The sequence below is a fragment of the Columba livia genome, chromosome 1 (genome assembly GCF_036013475.1).
Source record: "Columba livia isolate bColLiv1 breed racing homer chromosome 1, bColLiv1.pat.W.v2, whole genome shotgun sequence".
NCBI classification, from domain to species: domain Eukaryota; kingdom Metazoa; phylum Chordata; class Aves; order Columbiformes; family Columbidae; genus Columba; species Columba livia.
The window spans coordinates 206,472,470-206,498,510 of NC_088602.1; the positions used below are offsets into that span (position 1 = coordinate 206,472,470).

Sequence of the window (26,041 nt, forward strand, 5' to 3'; positions counted from 1 at the left end):
TCAATTTCTTACTTTTTGGTTTAAGAGATTAGGAGAGGTTGTGAAGGATTCAGAATCCCTGCATCACACCTGAAGCTGGAAGTAAATTTCATCGGCCATGTGAAGTCCACCAGGTAGCTCTCCATGTTGCAGCGTTGACCTGGTAAGAAAGCTGCATGGCATAAACATCTTTGTACTCTAAATGTCATGGAAAATTCCCAGTGACAACATGACAATGCTGTGCCATATGAAAACAAAATTTCTGTGACCTTACTCGAGAACCATCGTCTTCACAAGTAAGGGTCAGGTCACCTGGGTAGAATCAGAAACCTTCACCATCAACAGCTACCTCACCTTCTTCCTTTGAGATTTTACCTTTCCACCCCTTTTTACTCTTTACAGGCCAACAAACTCTCTGATGATTGAAAGTGTGAGCAATTCTGCATTAACCCACATATTTTCATGTGTCTTTATCAATGATCTGGATGAGGGGTTTGAGTGCACCCTTAGTAAGTTTGCAATTGACACCGAGTTGTGTGGGAGTGTTGATCTGCTCCAGGGCAGGGAGGCTCTACAGAAGGATCTGGACAGGCTAGATCGATGGGCTGAGACCAGTTGTATGAGGTTCAACAAGGCCAAGTGCCGGCCCTGTGCTTGGGTCACAACAACCCCATGCAATGATACAGGCTTGGGGAAGAGTGGCTGGAAAACTGCCCAGCAGAAAAGGACCTGGGGGTGTTGATTGACAGCTGGCTGAACAGGAGCCAGCATGTGCCCAGGTGGCCAAGAAGGAGAAGGACAACAGCATCCTGGCTTTTATTGAGAACAGTGTGTCTAGCAGAACCAGGGCAGTGACTATCCTCCTGTACTGGGCACTGGTGAGGCCACACCTCATACACTGGAGTCAGTTTTGGACCTCTCATTACAAGAAAGATCTTTAGATGCTGGAGTGAATCCAGAGAAGGACAATGAAACTGGTGCAGGGCCTGGAGCACAAGTCTGATGGGGAGCAGCTGAGGGACCTTGTGAGTTCAGCCTGGAGGAGGCTGGGGGCAGACCTTCTCACTCTCTACAACTACCTGAAAGGAGGTTGTAGTGGCAAGTGACAGGACAAGAGGAAATGGCCCCAGGTTGCACCAGGGGAGGTTCAGATTTGATATTTGGAAAAAATTATTGACAGAAAGGGTTGTCAGGCATTGAAACAGGCTGCCCATGGAAGTGTTGGGGTCACCATCCCTGGAGGGGTTTAAAAGATGCAGAAATGAAGTTCTTGGGGACATGGTATGGTTTAGAGGTGGACTTGGCAGTGCTAGGTTAACCGTTGGATTCAATGATCTTAAAGGTCTTTCCAACCTAAATTATTCTATGAGTCTATGTTTACTAATTTCGCTCCAAGCAACTTTTGTCTGGCTTCCAGATTTAAAATACCCTTCAGCTCCTGCTGCCAGCTCAACAATTCACATCACAGGAACATATCACTGACCCAAAAGATACTGAACATCCTTGCTCAGTGAATTAATTACATTTGAGAGGTTCCTGCCTCAAAACTGGTTCCTGCCAGTTTTCACACATTTGTGACATTGGTCTTTAGTGAACGTTATTCACTCAGCCACCAAAAGATTCATGGTAGACAAGCTCAGTAAGAAGAAACTCACACTGGATGATCAGAACCGAGGTTAATGAACTACCTTTAAAGATTACACATCACAGGGATGGCAGAGTCTCTGGAGAGGTCACCTAGTTTTCACTCTTGGTCAATATTCATTCACCATACCCCACTGCTTTTCCTTTCTCCTGTGACATCTTTAAAATGTGAACAATAATTTCCATTACTGGAACATATTTTAGGGGCTAAATATCATTAAACCCATAAAAATCGTGACACAAAATGAAAACACAAGCGATCTGGTGGTTATGTATCTCTTCAATTCTCTATCATCTACTGGTATTTCTAAGGCAACTATCTCTGTGTTATCTAAGCACTGTAATATAATACAATCACTTGCAAGTTGTATGTAAGTGCAGTGGGTTTTACTTATTAATAACGTAGCACTTATCTTCAAAGTGCTTCACAAACTAATTAATTCTCACAGCACCTTCTCCCTGTCAGGCAGGTGAGACAACTATTATTCTCATTATACATATCATTATGATTATTACTTGAGGAAAGAAGGTTAAGTTACTCATCCTGTCTCCCAAAGGAGACAGAGAGTGTTAGAAAGAGCACCTAAGTCCAGATATAAGGAACAGGGTTTTCTGACCTGTTTTGAGACCACCTTGCCACGCCTCATGCCTGGGCAATATCACTGTTAACATCATAATTACATGCTTCGTTAAACACTGGCACGGTAAAGCATGACAGGATTCTTTGTCTATGATCAACTATGTATTTTTTTTTAAAAAGGACCCTAACCAACCAGCCTGTTCTGTACTGTTGCATGAGCCACCCAGATTCATCATGTTTGTGAAATGACTTACTGACTTGGCTGTTTGAATTTCATGTGCTTCATTAGTTTGGCATTATTCCTCAGCCAAGCAACAGCTGCACTCAGGTTTCTTCATCTTCAAGGCAACGAAGACACATAGGAAGGATACTTCACCACCATGGAAAAGAAAGAGATGACAACAGTAGAGTCTTCTTGTTGAACCATTCTGATTCCTTGACAGTGCAAAAGCATTTCTGTCTCACCAGACCATTTACGACTCTCTTTCTCAAGCTTATCTGAAGGTTTTGACATCTGATGCCACGTGAATATGCATTTATGAACTAATTCTGCTTCTCCCAACTTCAATGGCCAGCTTGGATTTATGATCATGGCCAGGGATATTGCATAAACATTGGTAATAGCTAATGATATTCATCATATGAGGTAGTTAGAGTAGGTAAACAAAGATAAAGGCATAACAGTTGCCCAAGTGAAGGAGGTCTTATATTAATTAGCCCCATACTACAAAGTAACCTTATCAACCTGTAGGATGGACTATAAGCTAATAAGCTCCCATTTGTTGTGTAATGATGATACAGTGGGCAGAAATTCCCCAGCTGTCTCCGTGTAGGAGAGTGTCTTCTCCAGGGTACCTGCCAACAAAAACAGTATGCAGCAGGATTAAAATGCTTTCTAATTATTTGTTGAAGGTCAACTTGACAGTATAACCATTAAGTATACATATACACACACACACACACACAAAACTTTATTCCTATAGAATTAAAAACATGAGACATTGGATATTGGCACACCTGTATTCTATAAGGATGAGGAGTGAACTTCAAAAGGTTGGTTCGAGTTTCAGCAAAACACTCCAAGCCTTTGAGGTAAATTCATCTGCCTTAAATTGGACGTCTTAAAAACTAAACAACTAAGTCTGAGCTCGTCACCCCAAGCTCTCTTCATGGAGAGAACTGGACACCTCCAGAGTGCAATTCATCTTACCCCATCATAGGTGTCTGACAAAGATCGGATAACTAACTCCCTGGACGTGCCCGCTTCTGTCAGTTGACTCTGAAGTGAGTCTACCTCAGATTTAGACATCCAGCTTTTTGATACATAACATTAAGTGAGATGAATCCCTCCCTTGTATCCTCTACTCAGACTTCAACCAAGGAGTTTCGCAGTCAGTTGGTGCTGACAGTCAAAAAATGTAGAACAAGGTCAGTGGGGTATTTGGTTTTGTTTGGGTTTTTTTTGCTATTTTTCTCTCTAGGTAGTACAGAGTTTCAGAAATAAAGGGCATGAGAAAAAAAAAGGAAGGAAAAATACCTTCTTCCTCACCAGACTTAGGCAGAGCTTGTGACATTCCGTAATATAGTAGAAGAGTGACCTCCTGGCAGGACACTCTCCATTCGGTATTTCTTTACTTAGCCACAATATACACACCTCTGTGCCTTTGACTTAGGAAGATCACCCAGCCAGTGAAAGTTGAGTATGTACAGAAATGTTTTCAGGATCAGGCACATATAAATTAACTAGAATTACGTATTTAAATACCCTTGTGGATCTTGGCCTTTGTTCATAACCTTCCTCAGCTAAGGCTTGAGTCTGTAACCTTCACAGAACATGACACCAGACTTAAATTTTCCATTTGTAAGAGTGATGCTGAGGATGGAGGGGAGAAGGAAGCAAGGCAGGTTTATAGTTTGGGTTGGACAGCGTGATCATGATTTTATTGGCAAAATTTATAGATTATTCCTGAGATATTTCTATTTACTTAAAATTTCTGGAGACTATTTATTTCAGAAAAAAACAAGAGTAAGTATCCGCCAGGAGAGGTCTGAGCTTTGAAAGTTGATGAGGGCACTTTGTGCATTTCTATGCATTTATTTGCATAAATACACAGAAGCTGGGCATGGGGGGTAATGGACACGACTTTCAGCCTATTTCTACCCAAGCTCCTAAGACATTTACGAATATGTTTAAACAGTAATAAACTTTATCTTACAGAGTGAGCTTTGCATAGACTTTTAATGTTAAGACTATCTTTCTGTTCTGTGTTTGCATGGCACTTAGAACAAAAAAAAAAAAAAAAATAAAAACAAGAGCACAGTCACAAAAAAATAAAAAAATTTCCATGCCCAAGTCAATGGAAAGAAGAGAATCAGTACTAATTCACCCACCCTCATCTCACAGCAAACTGTTTTCTTCTCATTTCAGAAGAACTAGGTCTTACAAAGGGCTCCCCACTACCACTTTCTTACTTTTCACTTTTAAAATGAGAACTTCAAGGTCAGTGGAAAGCAATAACATAAAAGCAACCAACTCTTGTTAATGTAACCTGGAATAGTGGGTGGGCCATCTCTCAGGTGAGAAAAGGCAAACTGCAAAGCAAATACCTGAGGTGACTTCTGCTTGTTTGAGTCTATTACCCTTAGGGCTGTGTTCTTTTGGCTAGGGATATCTGTTGATCTTGCTTCTTAACAGTAATTATGCCAGACAGCTTTTTGGCTTTCAGTACTGCTTCATAAGTAACATAAATTATACAAATTATTACCACAATACTAAACTATAATTACCCACAGACCCTGACATGCCAAAAGGTGTATTAATTTGATAATATAATAAATACCTTACTGCATAAAACTATAATTATTACTTCAAAATTGACAGTTATACCATCTTGATTTTTTTTTCAACAGGCAACTCAATTTTATGTTGACCAATACCATATAGTTCAATGAGAGACACTAAAATGTAATTTGATAGTAGGTGGAAGGCCTTTCTTAAAGCAAAATTTCACTAGAGTTGGAGCCTTTTTGAGATTATAATTCCATAAAGCACTAAATTACTCAGTAGTTCTAGAGGAAAAAGATATCTGACAAATGGCCCAGGAAATGGGAACAATATTAGCAAACTATCTGAAATATTTCCAATAGGGGAAATAATTAACAGATCACCATAAAAGAACAAAACAAAACAAAACCACACACACAAAAAACCAAAACCAAAACAACATCAACAACAACACTCCTTATTTATGTTGCTTCAAATGCTATTGGGAATAAAAAGTGACTGACACTACAGCAGAAAATTCTACTTTTTTGCATAAAAGGACTGACAAATCATATCTGTGGGAAAGACAGAGGTCCCGATTCTGCAACTGCATGGGTGTGGACAAACCCTGGCACAGGTCCCAGGTTTGTTTTACTCAGTGACTGCCTGATGCAAAATACATAATAAAGCCTGGGAACAGAAGTCATAATCCAGACCTGCTCATTCTCAGATGGGCAGTCCAACTGCTATAAGATCAGGTCAATGTCTTCCACATTGTCAATATAAACTGATGGAAAGTGAGACCTATATGTACAAAGTCTCTTAAATGCAGGGAAGAAATGAGCTCACTACTCCCTCCTCCTCATTGACTATTTTGACTGCTGGGTACTGTGCACAAATCAGTCATATCTACCTCTGTAGTGCTGTACTGAACCGATACTTATATACCGAGTGTTTTTATGACAGTCTCTGTTTTAGTTTGTTATTAGTATTATAAATAGTGCAGCTAATGATGGAAATATTCATATGTTTCCAACTTCTCTTTAACAAGCTGAATGCCAGTGATTTTTCATGTTCTTCCCTCATTTTTTTCCTCCATTTGTACTTTGGCTTGCAAAAGGAGGAAAAAAAAAAGCTATCAAAGGAAAAGGGAATATCCAATTTATTTCAAGTTTTCATACCTGGGTGGTATTGCTATCATTTAACTTCATGTATTTACACTTAAATATTTGAGTATGAACCAGTTGCCATAGGCATACTCTGTATTCAAAGGACAGCTATAGGCATCTTTGGAAGATACAGCAACTAAATCAGAGGATCTTCCTTCTGCAGGTGCTTCCACTAGGAATAAGCAACACTACAATGAGTAATTCGGCATCAGAACAAATGGGTCTCATCCAGAGTTTCTGGTTTTTTCCATTACCAAAGTAGAAATAAAGGGAAGAGGGAATTGCTAAGAAGGAAGACATGAAGAATGAGGGATAAAGGAAGAGGAAAAATGTTAAAATATTAGTGTTAAAAGAATGAAACTTTCTTCGTTTCTCCTCTTTGATAAAAAAAAAAAAAAAAAGATGGAAAGATCAAAAGATGGAAATGCATTTGTTGAAGGAGCGTAAAATATACCCATTAAAGAGAGTATCATTTGTTCATTTGTTTTAAAATACTTTAAAAAATAATTGCAATTTGAAGTTTACAGGTGAAAGGACATCTAAAGCATTTGCAAGGAAAACAGAAAACTTCATTTCAATATCCTTGTCTGACACAGACTTCTCCTGAGAAAGGATTTATTCTCTAACTACCTACAAGACAAGTATATTTTCAAATCTGAGGCATGTTGGGAAGATACATATTTTAAAGTTTCCTTATTATGACACCTGAGACATTAGAAATAGAGAAAAGGTCCTGATTCTGTTACATGTAAATATTTATCCAAATTCTGCGTAATCAAACTTAACAAGGTGTGTTCCTGTTTTCCCCCTAAGGGTCAGGGAGAATGGCTGTTGTGCCGCTTTTTCATTAGCTTTAGTAGTTGCTCTTCCACTGATCAACTGAACGAGTCAAATAGGTCAATGAAACTGCTTGGCAAGCACTCTTTGTCTGACCTCCTACACGTATTGTGTAAGGCTCTATGGACATGGTTCTCCTCAGTCACCTATTAGGAATGTATTAACGACTTTGGAAAGGCTTCTGGTGACTCTTGGCCTAGTGGGCAAAGGGTGAACCATTTCTCCTGTATGGGCAGAGCAGGAAGAGGAGATTTCTACAGAAGCATTATTATTTTTAGTGAAATATGAGCTGAAAAATTGCCATATTGATGCTCAGAACTGGGCAGAATTATTTACCAAAACTGAAAAAAAGGGGGGGAAAAAAAAAAAGAAAAAAAACATTTGAAGTAACCAAGAATTTGGTACGGATGTGAAACAGGCTGTTCAAATACCTTGCTTAACTTGCAAAAAATTAAGACCTAAACATAGAGATATGAAGACTAACTTAGTTAGCTTCTTAGAGAACAAATACTGCACACTGTCCAATGAGAACCTGGAGGTGAATTTCTTTCTAATAATTTTTCAAATTGCATGTGTCTTTTTATAACTAATTTTTTTACTCCTTCTGCTCAGAGATGCTACTGATCTCAGCAAATTGCATGTTTTAATGCACATGCTGACAGTAAATATGATAAATTACAGAAAGTGTTAACCTATTTACCTATCTGTCTTAGGTTTTTCCTATGTAAATGATCATGACTATCATTTTGATGTATCATGTTGTTTGATGGAAATAACAGCTGACATACAGAGCTGGAATTTCCTTTTCTTCTTACAGTACTTTGGGGGAAGGAGGGAAGAAAATAAAAAGGTAGTTGTGACTACTTAAATCTTTCCTTTTAATAATGTGGTAGACAGTCAGCGATGATGATGTGATTCATTACTTGCCTATAACGTTAATTATACATTATTAGCTGTTTCACAGTATGATAGCTGGCAATTGGTGATATGATTCATAAAGTGCTATTGTTAAGCAAATCTGCAAATCTGTTTGATTTAGGTTAAAAGAAAGGGTGATAGGTCATAAGAAGTAAAAAAAAAAAAAAAAAAAAAAAAAAAAAAAAGAGAGAATAAAGAAAAGACACCAACATAATTCATAATTTGCGGTTCTATTTTTATATGAACAACAAGGTTTACGGTGAAGAGTTGTTGGATACAGTTTCGGTGAGCAAGGATTTTGCAGAGAGATTAGATCAGTTACAAATTGCTAAATCTGATGACTTAGATAAAAATTTAACCAGAGGCTTTGAAAGAGGTAGAACATGTTTCTGTGGAGAAGTGATTGCCCCGTACTTCCGAGATAGAGCTAATCATGGAAGGCCTCACTGACTGTACCCGTAGTAAAAACTGAACAGGGAAGAAATGGTTCATTTGAGAGAAGAGATCACTTTCTCATGTAAATGTCTGAAAACTACATTTCACTCTGCAAATGCACCCTATAATTTGGGGAACCTCCAGAAGCCAGTCCTGCCAGTGTGCTATCCTGAGCTCTCTTCCATCTGTGTTACTAGCTGAATAAATTGAATGAAACAATTATTTCCTCCTCCTTGGTCTTTGTAAAATTCCAAAGCCTTTTCCCATTTCCACAAAAATCTCGCCAACCTTAAACAACCACTTAAAAACCCAAAGGCAACAGATTTTGCCCAGGGATAGCAAATACTCTTAAGGTTGAACATTCATTCCAGACTGGTTCATATCTGCCCTTTATTTGAGCTAGGAAGGGGAAATGAACCTTCATCTTTCTTGCTTCAGCAAGCAGAGACTCATTCAGAGAGGATCTCATCCTTTCACTCATGTAAGTCAAAAGTGAGTTATAGATCTGAACTTCTGTTTCCCAAGAAACGTGCTGCCCATACAGGCCCATCTCACAAACAGATTTCAACTTTTAGGAGTAAACACTAACCGAGTAGAAAGTATTTGTTTAAAAAAAAATAAAACAACTAAAAATTCAAAGTAACAAAACAATTCAAACAAATAGCTTTTCTTTATTAATTTTAATATCTCTAACTCCTAGGGGAAGGACTTAAGATTGAAGTCATATCACCTTATTGTCAAAGGGGTTTATGTCTTCTCCCAGATAACACTCCAAAGGAATAACATAAATAACACCTACCACAGAGTTGTCCCATCCATTTCTTCATATACAGCTCTTCTGTGCAGTAAAAAATCTTATTCCAATTTATTCAGAGAAAGAAAGAGAAGTTCTGTGTTTTCAGAACTTCCATTGCATTAAAATAAATTAGTTAGAAATACTCCATGGAAACTTGATTTGCTGCTATGTCTTATTTCTTAAGGCAATGGTTTTGCAGGACAAAGATAGGCCTGGGAGCTAGGAATTCCTAAGTACTGTCTCCAGCACTGGCTTGACTGTCTCTTGCCTACATATCACAGTTACTGGGTGATTTATTTATAAAACATAGATTAGATTAGCTCAAACAAGATTAAATTAGATAGAACAAGTCACTTAAACTCTCACTGTCTATTTCCTCATCTGTAAAACAGCGATATCTATATTTACCTATTACATATGGTGACTGTGAGGATTACTTAATCTCCTTAAAGAATTATCATGATTATCATTAATCTGGAACACACAAAACAAGTCCCCATAAGGAAGTAAACTTGTGAATCAGATGAGGTGGAGTAAAGGTACCAAAGCTGATCTCAGAGCTAAGCATTCCTGATAAAGATTTTGAGATGGCTCCATCTTACATTAGGCACCTTAAATTGTAATGTTTAATGTAACATGGTTGTCTAAATTCACCTTGTAGTCCAAATGTGCGTAGGTGTACATCATATATTAAATGAATCAATCACCTCATGATTCTGGGATGAATCACTCTACGGATTCTCTTCATTATCTGCAGAGGGAGCCTAGACAACTAGACAAAATGCATTTTAGATAGTTAATGTGATGTGAGGCCAAACTGAAGGATTTAGTAACTCACTCGAAAGACTACAGCCAGATGTCATTTTCTGCCCACACTGGAGCAGAATAAAATAACAGCCAATGCCACTCTGATCCCAAATGTTTGTCACCACCTTCCCGTACCCTAATAATTTACCATCACTTTTGAATAGTCAACAAGACCACACAATAGTTTTGGGAAATGTCATTTGAATTTTATGTTAAGATACAAAAAAAGTATCACAATATCACCAAGCATCACAGCACAGTGAAGTATTTTATACAAGGAGCCCCTATATTTTGGGGGAACAGAGGGGAAGAACTTAGGGTGAAACAGTATTTTGGAAACTTTAACACTACAGGTTGTTAGGACTCATTTCTCCCCTCTGGAATTTATTTGCCACTCCACAACAAAGTGGAAGTCCTCTTGTATGACTTTCCACCCTGGCTCTTTTCTGAGGACTTATGCCCCCTTCCTTCTCAGAGAAGAATTCCATTTTATTCCAGCATTAACCTAAAGGCAGAAGATCTTGCCTTGGTCAGAAGGAAGAAGGAGCATCTCCCACTTCAACTCCTGCTTTTAAAGAGAGGTCACATGGTAAATGAAGGACATAGGAAAAAAAGCGGAGGATGTGAGCCCATGGTGGGGACAGACATGGAGCAGGACTGGGACAAACCATGTTTCTCAGGTTGAGTCAGAGTTGGGCACAGGTTAGTGTCACGTAGACTATAATTATACCAGTACCTGGTTGCCTTGATTAATTTGGTATCACACACATGTCGAGTTGCAGTACAGTTGTCGTGTCGCTACCAAACACGGTCCCAGTCTTGCTTAAAAACAAGAGAATATTTCTCCTCCAGAACAGACTAGCAAAACCTGCTCAGGCAGCAGCTGTCCTGACGGTTTTGTGTATACGTTTGGGGTGAGAAGTGAGAAATACCTTCTTAGTGCTGCAAGGGAGGAGGCTGGAACTAAAGAGTAAAAATAAGCAGGTGGGAACAGGCTAAGAATTACCACCCCTTAGCAAGGCTCAGCTGCAGAAAGGCTTTTAGGTTAGATCTAAAGCTTTTCTGAGTCAGTAGGAAAGCTGCTATTGATGTAAATCAAAACACGTGGGTGAAGATTATTGGAAATGAAAGTTCCTTATGAAGGAAAAAAAATGCACAAAGCCTACAAATATATCTTTACGCAGTGAGAAGCAGTTTAAAAACTACTGTTCCTTTTTAAGAACAATGACAAAAAACAAAAAACAAAAAACAAACAAACAAAACCAACAAAAACAAAACAAAAATAAAACAAAACAAAAAAAAAAAAAAAAAAAAAAAAAAAAAAAAAGAAACAGGATTGAGCAGACTTTTTAAAGTTCTAGAAGCCAAAACATGTCTGGCCTTTAATTTGCTATAATCTTAGAATAGGGGGAAAAAACTAATCTTTCCAATCATAAACTATCTCTTTGTTTTTCTTAGAAAAAGTAAAACTATTTCAGATAAAATAGAAACCACCCTGAAAAGCCATCTGGAACTTGAAATTAATCCAGACTACCTGTGAGTAAGATCTGCAAAGAAGGGTCTGCCTTCACTTGTGTCTTGCTCTGAACTAAGCATGCTGTCAGCACTTAATAAATAATCTTAATAGTAATACTTCTTTTCACACACCTCTTCATTTCTTAGTTCTGGCTGGGACTGGAAAGAGCAGAGCATTTCCAAATGGAAACAGAGAGCACTAAAAATTACATTTTAAAAACAAAAACAAAACAAAACCAAACAAACCAAGGCTGTGCTGAAGTTTTCAGTCCTTCAGCCCAACTTTGAAAACTCATTAGAGGTAGATAGTTCAGATAAGGTATGAATCCAGATGTTTCTGTGTTTACCTTCAGCAACACTGAGTCCAAAATTTTACTAAAAAAAAAGGCTAAGCTCCTAAACCCGAATGTAAACATGTAAGAAAATGCCCTGATGGGTAAGAGCATGAACACATGCAGCTTTTCTTGACCTTAATGAGATGTTCAAGGTACTTAACACTTTTGAAAATCAGGCCACAATTCAGGAAAGCATTTCAACATGTGTTTAACATTAAACATATATTTAATCAGATTAAAGCATATACTTAAGCACATTCCTGAACCAGGATCAATTTAAACATGTGCTTATGATCTTTGCTAAATAAGTTTCTCACCTAAGTTTCTAAATAAGGGTTTGGGCGCCTAAATTTAGATTTTAATTTTGTAAAATCTTCAGCTTGCTTTGAATGAAATAAATAAATTAAGTGAAGGGGAAAACACCTATTACCCTTATTTATTTTGCTAATCACATTCATCAGTGCTTGAGAACAACCAAGTAACCAAAAATTTAAGTCACTTAAGGAGAAGTAAGAATATACATTGTTAAAAAATGTAGGTCTTTCATATGTGACCCAATTTTGATTCCTCAGAAGTCGTTTGTGTCAGGTATTTTGACCCAATATTACCCAAAATGAAAATGAAATTTCACTGTTTTCCATAGTGTTTATATTGATAATATTGACATAAGGAACAAAAGCATTTTTTTCTCTCTCTCTTTGATTTTTGTTCTTCTAGTTTTTATTTTCCTTTAATTTCTCTTTTCCTGTACTTATTTTTTCTTGTTCTTGTAACAGAACAAGCTACATTCTCTCCCTTTCTGTTAACATACCTGCATAAATTTGAGTTTCTATCAACTGCCCCTCAATTTACCAGTTGTGCAATTACATACATTAAGACAAAAGCGGTGTTGAATGCCACCATTTTGATTAGGGTAATAGCCACTCATTGGAACAGGAACAATTCAGAGTGTGTCTATGCACACATTTGCATGGACGTAAGTCAGCCAAAGCAACATACAGACACATAAATGAGATTGAACAAGAAGGGCGAATTTGCAGTTTGTTTGCAATTAGGCACACACTGTCAAGCTGGATGGTAATCATCCCCCCTCCATCCTCTCTGTCATTCCTGCAAGACAGAGGACTGCAATTCCAGCTACGAGATAGTCCTTGCCTAAATGTCTTTCCCCTTTCTCCAGTTCACATTGGACATATATCAAATCCTTACTGCTTCACAGTACTTATTATGTGCATGTTTTCACCCTGTGCTAAAGCAGGAAGTAATTGGAGGTTGGTTATCTCTTGATGAACATTAAGGTTGTTGGAGAGGAGGTGCTGAGGGGTAAGTTCAGTAGCAGGCACTGCTTAGTCATTTGCAAGCTCTAAATTCATTTTCTGGCTTATGCCACGATAACTTCTGTGCACATTCATAACCTTGGTTAAACTAGATCAAATCCCTATGTGGACACATTAATTTCAGTTTTAGAGTGGCTTATCTCAGTTTATCGTAAACTTGCTCAGAATCAGCTTATGCTGAACTGAAATAAGCTTAATTTAAATTTGAAATAAAAGGATTAGGGTAAGTTAAATTGCTGTAAAATCACACCTTTTTTTAAGCCAATACAACTCTGTATGCAGATAAAACCCTAGGTCGTGTGTGTTTATTTAAAAGTGTGTGTTAGAGAACATAGTAAAAGACAATGAATAGAGTAAATATTTCCAACCCCTGTTGAGAGGATATTAGTAACAAAAAGGAGTTAAAAATAATACAATTTGAAAAGAACTATTTTAAAATTACCTAATCTCCATGGTTCAGAGGCTTTCCCATTCAGCCACATTAAACAGCAAGACCCTGCAGGCACTTAATAATACTTTTATGTAGTAGCACTTTACATCTTCACTATGCTGTAAAAGCATTAACTAATTAATCTTCACAACAACCATCTGAGGCTGAGAAGGCTTAATATCCCTTTCTTAAAGATAGAGAAGATAAAATACTGGGCATGTCAAGGGTCCCTGTTCCTGAGTATTATGTGATTTTCTTTGCATTGAGAGGGCCTCTGACACCAGCTATGACGGGATAAAGTTGGTCACCCAGAGCTGGAAAGTCCCTCCCTCCCATGTGACTGGCTTCTGTTGAAAATTTGGCTTCAGGAGATATATTTTGCAGACTTCGAGGCGGGAAGGCCTTTAAGTATATGCTTAACATTGAAATGCAAATACCATGGGGAAGCCAACAGTCTCCTGTGAAAAATATGCATGTAGTGCACTTCTTGGGTGGCTCAAGTCCAGAGGCATAAGTGCCTAAGAACGACTGAGGAGATGACAAGTCAAAACTTCAGGCTCCTGGGCCTTGATCTCCAGAGCCTGACTAGAAACTCAGAAGTTTCTGGTTCACATTTTAGTTTGCAGAATTTGGATCATATGGACTCACATGGCGGGAAGAGGTATTCACAGAAGTCACCAGTCTTCTAGGAAGACCAGACCCTCTTAGGCAGTGGAGATGTCCTTAGGGGATCCTGCCCTTTGGTGCAAATCAGTCACTCAACCTGGCCAGCAGAGTTTCTGCAATATGCATAATATGTGTAAAATGGTGAATTTTCTCAAGCCAATGGGTGGCATTTTTTAATTTTTCTATGAAAATATTTCCCAGAGTTCCCTGGAAGGGCTCACTCCCCTACTTGTTTGTGTTTCATTTAAGAAAATAGGGCATTCTCATCACCAGACTGCATCTGTCTCAAACTCTAAAGAAACACACCTTCATGAGGTTCCCATAGCTCAGCTTTAAAACTAGAAGAATTGCATATCTGAGGTGTTATGATGGATACACATCACTGTCCTTTGGTCACCTAAATGCTAGGTGTTTAGTCAAAACTACTTAGTAATGATTCCTTTCTTTTCCTTGAAGACGCATGTCACCTCCAAGACAATTAAGCTCAACTGAACTCACCATCTAGATTGCCAACAAGGCACATTTCTCATTCTCTCTCCCTCTTTCTTGCCTAGAGAGGCTCTTTGGGTACCTAGTTTAGACTAAATATCCAAGTTTAACATAGCTAAAATTGGATCAGGCAAATATGAGTGTGAGACGTATATAATTCTGTGTTATAGGAGGCTAAAGAAATCACTCCTGATAACCTGACCTGGTGGTTTCTGATGTTGCTTCTGATAAAGGTAAATGGTTATGTGGTTAAATAGTTCCCAATGTCAGTTGAAGCAGGACTGACATCAAGGTTTACTCTTCTTGGAAACAGGCATGTATCTTGGTATGTTATTCCAGTTCTTGCTCTGTGAACTTCCAAGTATTTTAAAACACATTTCAGATACCAATTCTTCCTTTTTAATGTTAGTTAAATACAGCAGGACCATCTTGTCTAACAAAGTAAAGGTTGCTGAGAAGGAGAGCTCTGATCACGTTCCAGCATGTCAAGTTGAGATTTTGGCTGGCATTAACAAGTGTTGCAACATTTATTAATTCATTACTTGGGAAATTGTCTCACCCAATTTCTTTGGGCAGCACCTCATTCATTGCTACACGTTTGGAGAATAAGTTAAAGATGCCTCATGTTATTTCGAAGTCTTAGTCATTGTTGTTTGGGTGTGGGCACTCCTTAGCCTGGGCTTCGTAAATTGAAAATAAATGAGAGGTGGAGGTACAGAAACTATTCACATCAAAACCTAGGGAAAATGAAGAAGCAGAAAGCCAAACTGTCAAACAATTTACCAAAAAAAAAAAAAATTGTCTCCTTTATTCAGAGAATATAAAAGAACCTATGTGGGATACTGAAAATACTTGAAATGTGATATCCTGGGAGACCATGTGTAGTTATTGAAATGTAAAGCAGTATAGTGCACATGGCATCTGAGGTACATCATATAATATAAACTGATATGCTTCAGTATTTGTGCATTATTTTCAATGTAGACCTTAGGTGCAGTGGAGGTAAATGCCAACAGAAAATACACAGGTATTAATAAGGCAGACTAGGCCTCCAAAGTGTTGCAGAGAATTCTATTTTCCTCATGTTCTTCTGATGTGTCTTGTTCTTTTACCAGGGTCCAAAAGATCTGGGAACATTTCGGCTGAGCAACTACCTGTTCCTGAAGGTCTGCAAGCATTTTTGATGGTTCACAGCCTTGACTCACAAATGGGAATGTCTTAGTTTAGTGCAAATAAGGCGGTTTCTACCAGCCTTCTCTCCATTGCTCCCTAGGGACCAGACGTTCATACTTCACCACAGTTTATTGCAGAGCATATTAACATAAACTAGCAGCACCTTCATGTTCTTTTAATAAGCCAGGCTACAAATTATGGCTCCATAAGCAGCTGAGATCTCCCTGAAATATTGTTCAAGACCATGAAAAAGGTGACATGTGGACAGATACAAACAGAACCCACCGCAGAGGTTCCAAGTCATACTTCTAAAGTCCAAGTCTTCCCTGATCCCACACTGAGTTTTAGACTCCAGAGGACCAAGATCCTTTAGTGTGACCACAGTTATGAGATTCAGTGTAAAAATAAGCAAGGCAAACTTAATAGCTTATAGTTTAGTAGTTTATAGTTTAATAGTTTTATAGAATATCGTACTCTTGTTCTCAGTTCTCCTTTGTCTCTTATGTTTGATGAATCTGTATTTTTTCTATGGGATTTCACAATACTGGTAAGATTTTGGGAGTCTATTAGCAAACTAAATTGAGTACATTCAGAAATTATATTTTAACAACAAACCAAAACATAAGAGATACAAATATAGAAATAATTAAATTGGCTTTCTATAGCCGAACAATGCAGTATGTAAGTTGTAAAGCTAGACTTAGTCTAGGCTTGACCATATTAAAAATAAGTGAAAAAAAAAAAAAAACAGATATTGTAAATTTAGCATGAAAGCAAAAACACTGCTGAAAGAATACTGTAATGGAGTATGGTTAATTCCTTTAAATTATTTTCCATGGTTCTTAAGTATAGGTCAGAATAAATATTAAATCCACAAGAGATTTATTGCTTCCTTGGAGAATCAATAAGCCATGAATCAACATTAACATGAACTTTGGACATTATGTGTGGTTTCTTTCCTGGGAAATTTTTTGTAAGCCTGACTGTATCTGCAGGAATTTTGACCGCAACTCATGAAAAACTGTATTTAACATCATGCCGAATAATTGTGATTAATACATGGATTTAGCTAGGTTTGCGGCTGGTGAGATCTGAGAACATTCTTAAGTAAGGTGGAGAATCGAGAGTTAAGCCTTGCATGCAACTGAGCTTGGTCTAAACTGACTTGAAGTCACAGTCAACATTGTGCAAGTGACTCAGACTTCACCAACACATTAAACACAGCCAATATTTGTAATGGAGACTGCCCAACCTGCCCAGCCTTTGCTAGTATTGCAGATAATTATATGCCATCAATATTACTACCCTACTTTCCTGGTATCTCTCTTCTCATCTGCTCTTTCTGATTGTTGCCATCACCTGTTGAAATTTTGCTTAGACGCTATTGGAATGTAGGTTGGGTTTGTGTTGAATTCCTCAGCATTTCATACAAGGTCGGCATACATTGTTAACCTGTTCGGACCAAAAGTCAGGAGATTTGGGCAATATTTCCCCTTGGGTACTACCTGCCTGACTGAAGTGTACTACTAATTTTAAGTCTGCTTTTGATTCTGTTTTGTTGGGGTGTGTTGGGATGACCCTGGTTGGATGCCAGGTCCCCACCAAAGCTTTGCTATCACTCCCCTCCTCAACTGGACAGGGGAGAGAAAATATGATTAAAGTTTCACAGGTTGAAATAAGAGTAAGGTTGCTCACCAATTACCCCCATGGGCAAAGCAGACTTGACTCAGGAAAATTAATGTAATGTATTACCAATCAAATCAGAGTAATGAGAAATAAACCCAAATATTAAAACACCTTTCCCCTACCCCTCTTGCCTTCCTGGGGTCCAACTTCACTCCTGATTTTCTGTACATCCTTTGCCCAGAAGTGCAGGGGGGATGGGGAGTGGAAGTTGCGGTCAGTTTATCACACGATCATCCTCCCCGGGAGAAGGACTCATACTCTTCCCCTGTTCCAGCATGAGTTCCATCCCATGGGAGAGAGTCCTTCACAAACTTGTCCAACTTGAGTCCTTCCCATGGGCTTCAGGAACAGGCTGCACCAGCTTAAGTTCCTCATCAGGTTACAAATCCCACCAGCAAACATGCTCCAGCTCTTTGGGTCCACAGGTCCTGCCAGCAGCCTGCTCTACCATGGTCTTCCTGCAGGATCACAGCCTCCTTTGGGCATCCACCTGCAGCTTGTCAACCCCCCATATGTTTTGTTTTGTTTTCTTTTGTTTTCCCAAAAAAAATCTACAGTATTTTGTCAGAGGTCTGTTCAGAACAAAGTCTCATTAAATGTTATTCAGCTCCAGATTCAGACACCTAAATTTAGAGGTACAATTATGTGAACATAGACTTGACTCTCTTCCCCACATAGGCATTTAGTGTCATTTGAGACACCGTGGCATATCTGAGACAGGTTTGTAGGCCTTGACCTGGGATTTATAGGAGACCCTCAGGTCCTTCCTGATATCCTGGGGTATCATGAAAGCCAGTAGAAGCCCACAGATAAGGCAACTGTATCATGTGCTTACGTTAGCCAGTCAAATTGCTCTCATATGGACAAATATAGGAATTTTAAGGCCAATTGATATATGCACCTGAATGGAGATACCTAACTTGGTTGTCTGAGCCTGGACTCCACATATTCTTCATCAGGCCTTGTTTCTGTTGCTTAATCAAAATTGTCTTGAAATATACGAAGATATCCCCACTGATAGCCCCACACCAGCTGATACCAGTCAAGGGACAGCTTCCCATAGGTCCTTTCATGTATCTGCCATTCATCTGCTACCCACCTTGAATACTCTAAGGCTTCTCAAATAGCTGTAGATTCCACTGTTTAGGCAATAGAACTGTCCCTTCTGTTTTCAAGGCCCAACTGCCACACTGCAACTTTCCTGTCCCTCTTCCTTCCCTGTCTTGTCCACATGAAGTAGCAGTCTATAAAACATCAGTCCTTGTTTCTGCACCATAAGGCTGGGCAGTTTTACAGACCCACAGGCTTTTTGATTATGCTGCAAGTGAGTGTTCTGCAAATTGGATCAGGTAGGAAGGGGCTGGATCTTGATTCCTGTTATCAGAGGCAATGCATTGCAACCCTGCAAGCCTGATGAGGTTCCTGCAATAATCTCATGGTTGTATCTTGTTACACAGAAATTAATCATGTTTAGGAACAGATTTACTTGCAGGTGGAATGAATAAAGAGGAAGGGAAAACTGTGAGATATTTAGCTCTTCTAACTGACATTTCTTACGCACTCACCACAGCACAGATCCCACTCATGTTCCTAATCAAGTGCAGCATCAAAGCTTTCAGTCCCCTCACAGGGATCTAGGGAAAAGTTCCTTATACAACAAATGCAAAAGATCTGTCAGGGGAGCTGGAGCTTAAACCTCCTTGCTGCTGAAGCCTCGGCCACCTCTTCCCTATCTGAAAATCTCCCCTTTCTATATTTTCTATTTTCTGATTGTGAACCATGCAAAACTATTTCAGGGTTAACAAACTAATTACAAAACAGTTATTGGCTCAGACTGGAACTAAACAGGAACAATCTCATTTGCAGCTAAATACAAACTAGAATGGAATTGAAAAATCCTTTGCTGATCTCTCTGGAACAGGGTTTGCCTCTTACAACTGAAATGTGAAGTCATACAACAACTGGCCTTCCAGATGTGTCCACATTGCAAGTAATGGCAAAAATAATAAGTAAAAGGATACTGATGTTGTTGTCAACAATATAATAATAATAATAGAAGATATGATTAGATTGATTTTGGGAAGACGCACTGCCTGAAAGTACAGAGCATGACATTCAGGTATCATTTTTCTTTTTTAATGTAATTCAACATTATTATAATTACTATTGACTTTTTGGTTATCCATCAGCACATGGTGGGTGGAAATAACTTAGGGTGTGACTGAGGGAGCTAGTTGTTCTTTTTTTGTTTTTTTGTTGTTTCTTTTTTTTTTCCCTGCTGAATTTCTTGATGTGTATGCTTTTCCACGCAGATGGCACCTTTGGCAACAGCCTGCCTGGCAGGATTTCAGGGCACCATTAATCTATCAAAGCAATGCTAATGAAGTTGGACTCTTAACAGTTTACTCACCATCTGCTTCTAACTGTCATCCTTCTCTGTGCTGTCCCCAATGCTTCCCTCATGGAGGATGGGAACTCTGAACAGCACTGATTAATGTTCTTTAGCCTGTTGTAACTACTGACTTCCTGTAATGCTTTTGCTGAAAAACAATGTTAAAAATACAAAACCACAGCCTGATGAAAAACTTTGCAGAAGCCAAAGATCATGTTTTAGACCCTTAAATTTGTCTAATTTTACCTAACCCTTAGACACCTAAGTTTCCATCAGTTTCTACATTTCCCCTAGACTAATTTATTTAACAAAAGTTATTAAATTCAGAACAATAATTCTCAGTTTGTCATTTGCATTAATGTTCCTGGGTTTATTGCAAGCCTGAAAAAAAGGTTAGCAGCTTATTTGTGTAAAACACTTAACTGTTTTTTTCCAGTGATATTAGTTGGTCTAAATAAATACACTGACTGTCCACAAAACCCACCTCACATTATATCCCCAGACCACCAGAGTTACCACAGCTACCATTTTCCAGTAAAATCCCTCACACTTCTGCAGCAGTCTCATAATGCCAAGGTGCTCCACACCTATTCTTATTGCACTGTGGACTGGATTTGCAAACTAGGTGGTTTCCCTGTCTATCTGGCTCGCAGGACCTAAGCCAGAAACACTTTCAGAGCACAGATAGACGCATCCAAGAAAATGAGATTTATAACCCTCTTGCTGCCTCTTTTGTATTCAAAAGTCTCATGGCTTCACCTGGAACGGGGCAGTCCCAGGTGCAAGTTCCTCTTGTTCCTGGGGGGATTTGAAACCACATCTCTATTTCTCTACCTCCCAGGAGAATACCCTAACCACCAAGAGATGGGCCAGGAGATTGTGGGTCTCACAGTCTTTTCCAGTGAATCTGTTCCACTTTAATTAAATATTAATTGTGCTTATTGAAGAGATAATAACTCTAGACACAGGCAGAATGGGAAAACTTGGATTCTAATCCTATATCTATCAGATATGCTCAGCATGATGCACTGGGTTTGTGAAAATAATTTTAGGAGATGCATACCTTATTCTGTGAGTTTGCCTAGGGAGAATTTAGACTCCCTTTGAAGCTGCATATGCCAGTCAGCAGGCAAAGTTAGACACTGCAGCAACAGGCAATGCAGTGGTCTAGTCTTTCTGCATCTGTAGTGGCTAATGCATCGCTACCTGAATTATTTCCTTTTAATCAGCAAAAGCAAACAATAACAACTTCACAATGACGTAACTGTAGATACATGTTGATTTATTAATAACAATTGCTACATATGGGCTAAGCAACTTAAGACAGTAAAACCATTAATTATAACCTCTGTGACATTTATAAGTCTAGTTAATGACAGTGACAAATTCAGCATTGCAAGTTAAATCAGTAAAATGGTGACAAAAATGGTAGAATTCTAAGCCTAACCTATTGTCACAAACAAAACAGAGCTAAGCAAAGGTTTGGTAATGGTTTGTGGAAATGTTTGAGGTACAGAAAAAAATGCTTATATGAAGCATAGATTAGGAAAGAAAGCAGGTAAACAAGTATGAGGGATGTTATAGAGATCATGAAATTGGTTGTTCCCACTTACCCTGTTTCATATTACAAGAATAATGAAACATCCTATGGAACTGGATGGGAAGACATTCAGAGAGGATAAAAGGAAGATATTTTTTCACAAGGGATAATTGACCTGTGGAACTGATTGCCACATGATAGCTGCAAGTCCAAGAGCTTAGCAGGTTTTAAAAAGGATTAAACATGTATAGGGATAATTAGTTCATCCATTACTAAACAAGATAAGTTTTATTAGTCACTAGTTACATTAAACAAGATAAAGTAAAGACCTTGTAGGAAACTTTAATTCTTACTCAGTGAGACATTCCAAAATGTAAACTTTCAATGGCATTTTCAAAAATAAATATTTTTCTATTTGTGTTCCAAGGAAGATTTTGAATTGTAGTTCCAAAAATATCAGTATGCCTGTGCCCTCTGTTGTCTAATATAACTAGCAAATAACATTATTTCATCTTGTCTTAAAGATGGATCAGCACTGACATGTGCTGTTTAATAACTGGTATCTGCACTGAAGTAATCCTATGAGATTAAATGGATACCAAGGCTTTTTCTACAGAAAAGCGCACAGGCTTCTTCTCAAAGTGTTCGTGACTGAGAAGAGTTTAAGTTTCTGGAAGACATTCTACCCTAAGAAAATCACATCCTATATACCTTCAAAGTGCTTGAATGTCTTGCATTCTACAATGATGGTGCTCACCTGAGGACTCCAACTACAGGCAATTAACCAGATTTCCACCCTACTCATTCTGAAAATATTCATTTTTCACGGCCCAGGTTACATCCTGTGCTTGGAATTTACAAGAAGCATCTACAAAAATGTATTCCTCCTTAACTTTCTAGAAATCAATAGAGAGAGCTGTTACATCCAGATGGCAGTTTGAAGAACCACGGAATCACGGACAAATTTAGGTTAGAAGGGACTTTTGGAAGTCATCAGGTCGCTAACGCTAACAGTGAAGTTAGGTAGGCCATATTAACATCTGAATCGCTCTATGGAAGTATGGGTATGTCTCTTCCTGTAGAAACCTCTGTGGTGACAACAGAATGAACCCACAAGAAGTCTAAATGAACTTTTCAGTGTACATGGGGTAAATCCCATCCACTGCATTAAAATTCTCAGATTTTCTCTCCTGCATATCACATCCTTTCCTCACTCCTTGCTCATCCATAGAAATGTGTCATCAACACCTCAACTGGAAATTCCCAGTAGTTTCAGAAAAAAAAAAGTGCCAAGTCCCGAAACAGCTCCATTTATGACACCTCTGTTCTGTCCCCTGCTAACTCTGTAAATATATTTCAGTTCATTCCTGAAATACATCTTTTCCCTTGTCTTTCTTTTCTCTTTTCCTGTCACTCAGCTGGTTGCATTTTTCCCTCCCTTTATCTGACACTATTGCGCACAGCTGTGGCATATTACTGAAATATGTAAAACAGGTTTGGAAACAACTTGTACCAAAGATGTTCCTTACAAGAAGTATGGTAGCATTGAGAAACCATATTTTCTTTAGTGCTTTTTCTGCCAAAGGAACATTCAAAGAATCACAGAATCACATCCAAAGAATCACAGAATCGCAGAATGTTGGGGATTGGAAGGTACCTCGAAAGATCATCCAGTCCAATCTCCCTGCTGGAGCAGGAACACCCAGATGAGGTTACACAGGAAGGTGTCCAGGCAGGTTTTGAATGTCTGCAGAGAAGGAGACTCCTCAACATCCCTGGGCAGCCTGTTCCAGTGTCTGTCACCCTTATCGTGAAGAAGTTTCTTCTCAAATTTAAGTGGAACCCCTTGTGTTCCAGTTGGAACCTATTATCTCTTGTCCTATCACTGGTTGTCACAGAGAAGAGCCTGGCTCCATCCTCCTGACACTCACCCTTTATATATTTGTAAACATTAATGAGGTCATCCCCCAGTTTCCTCAGCTCCAGCTCCCCAGCTCCCTCAGCCTTTCCTCACATGGGAGATGCTCCACTCCCTTCAGCATCTTTGTTGCCCTGTGCTGGACTCTCTCCAGCAGTTCCCTGTCCTTCTGGAACTGAGGGGCCACAACTGGACACAATATTCCAGGTGTGGTCTCACCAGGGCAGAGTAGAAGGGCAGGAGACCCTCTCTGACCTACTAAGCATTTTTTCACAATTTTTCACCTAGGCAATACCATGCTCAGAGCTTCATCTAAAGTGGTTAGATGGCTAGCATGCTTAAAGCTAACACATTTGTGTAACGCAATTCCATTAATATTTGAAACTAAAGTGTAGACATACCTTATACACAGTTCTTGATGGCAACCGTGTCAACCGTTAATGTCAAAAAAAAAAAAAAAAAAAAAAGAATCCAGTTCCAAGAATGTGTGAGATTGACATCAAATTATTTCCTTCATTTGACTTTTGATTATTGCACCCTTAAGGCTATTCAGGTACAGACACATCATCAAGCTTCATTTCATTTGTCCTGTATTAATAATTTTTTTATGGTAGTCAAATATGGAATAGATTATTGAACCACTGCGTGTTTTTTTAATGTATTTATCTTCACATCACTCCTATGAGGAAATCAAGTACACTCATTCCTATTTTGCAGATTTGGAACTGATGTACAGAAATGAAAAACAACTTGATGAAGGACCGCATTTGTGGAAGAGCAAGGACTTGAAAAAAAAAATGACCCTTCACTTCAAGGATTCATTTTTTGTATTGTACTGGAATCTGAGATCTTTCCATAATCATACGCTTCCAGGAGGTGAGACTGTATGACAAAACACAAACTACAACAAAAATTCCCCTGAAAACCTAATAATTTACAGCATGTTATAGACTGGGATAATCTTTGTCTTGAGTTCTCTTTTGGTCCAACTCAGTATTTCCATTCAAGAACTGAATGCCACACATCTATCTCCAATATATCAACAACCACAGGTAGCTCAAAAACATGCCTCTTTACCTCAAAGTGTCATTCTTTCCCTACTCCTTAGAGTGGCAGCTCATTTTCCCAGGGAGGTAGCTCTTGTTCATCCTTACTGGTTTATCCCAAAGAACCACATCACCCATCTCCTTCCCCATTACAGTTTGGTTGGTTGGTTGGTTGGTTGGTTTTGATTTTGTTTTTTGTTTTTTTTTCCTGTATCTCTGTTTGTCGTAGTCGTTTTTTTGAACTCAAACTGCTGTGGGTTATTCCCCCAAGCTCTTGAAAGATAAGTCATAGATTACGTGATATGTGAGCAAACTGGCCAGATTACAGGGCAGCAGCTCTAGGTTAAATAACAATGTGTTCCAGAAACACCTGTTAGATTGCTCTAAAACATTTCACTTGCAAGGACTTGCTGCAACACATAGAGACCTTTTAAGACACGTGCTTTCCTGGGAACTTCCTGGTGTTGATTTTGTAGCTTGTCTAAATAATAACCAGTTCTTTGCAATGCTAAACTTTATCTCTGAATGTTTTGACAATGGGGTACAATATTAAAGAAAAAGAAATAAAAGGGTGAAAAATCCTGAATTCTGTCATTTAGTTTTAATTTATTTTTACTATAGATGGGTTGTGGATAGGTGGGTTAATCTGGAGATATCTTCAGGTAGTTGGCAATACCAATTTAGCATGGCTCTGTGTGCATTTTATCTCTGCTGAGATTCTGAATTAAACATGTATTTAAAAATAATGGCATCTGAACAGGGTGTCTCATTCAATTTTAGCCTGCTGCAGTATTTTGTTATGTTTGCATGTTACTCTGTAAATGTTTGTGTTTCTTATCCTGATTACAGATGCAATTTTACAGCCTGTTTATTGATTTTAAAACTTTAGAATACCATTGACATCAGCCATAAGGAACCTCATTTGTCTGGCAAGAGATTGCAAAAAGTATTTTAGACCTGATTAATTTGGTCTGCTGTTGCTTTTCCACTTGAACTTGTAATAGGAAGTCTACATATTCATTGTATCCTTTGTATTTGTAAAAAGCCAATGCATCACATTGGTGTATTTAAACACACGCAAGATTTTTTCTCTATCTTAGTCATTTTAGTTATCTTGTATAAACAGTTTGAAATAAATAAGTGTACACACAAAAATAGATAAGGATTCACAAGGTTCTGTTAAAGAAATACACACAACTAAATATGTACTGTATTTCTCCCTGTAAATAACAAATCCAAATAATATTGCATCTTTGATATTCAGTCATAACCACAGAAGTTAAGTCAATTTAAATTTTGCCTGAGTAAAGAGTTCATGATCTGACCTACAAATTACCATAATATTTAGCATTAACAAAGAGCATTTTTTTTTTTAAAGTCTTCTTCAAGGACACCTCTCAGGCTGGAGTCTAAGCCAAGAATAACAACTTATTTAGACTTCACAGCAATCCCGTGGAATAAGAATCATCCCCTTTTACAGAGAAAAAAAGCTAAAGCCCCATAGCTGAAAGACTTCTTAGACAACACCTATAAAATCATTATTACCATTGAACGAACAAAGAATTCACAAATGGTTTATGGGGGC

The 26,041-nt window shown here is 38.4% G+C and overlaps 1 long non-coding RNA gene across 4 annotated transcripts in view; it reads right to left on the minus strand.

Moving 5' to 3' along the window:
• Positions 1 to 26,041, minus strand: part of LOC110357065 (uncharacterized) — an 86,336-nt gene that overhangs the window by 12,005 nt on the left and 48,290 nt on the right. For 3 of the 4 annotated variants that reach the window (XR_010469667.1, XR_010469664.1, XR_010469665.1), the window contains exon 3: positions 2,458 to 2,573. This is a non-coding gene — a long non-coding RNA (uncharacterized LOC110357065). Of the gene's footprint in view, positions 1 to 2,457; positions 2,574 to 2,948; positions 3,059 to 26,041 lie in introns of all 4 variants that reach the window. The other variant, XR_010469666.1, reaches the window with a different exon arrangement.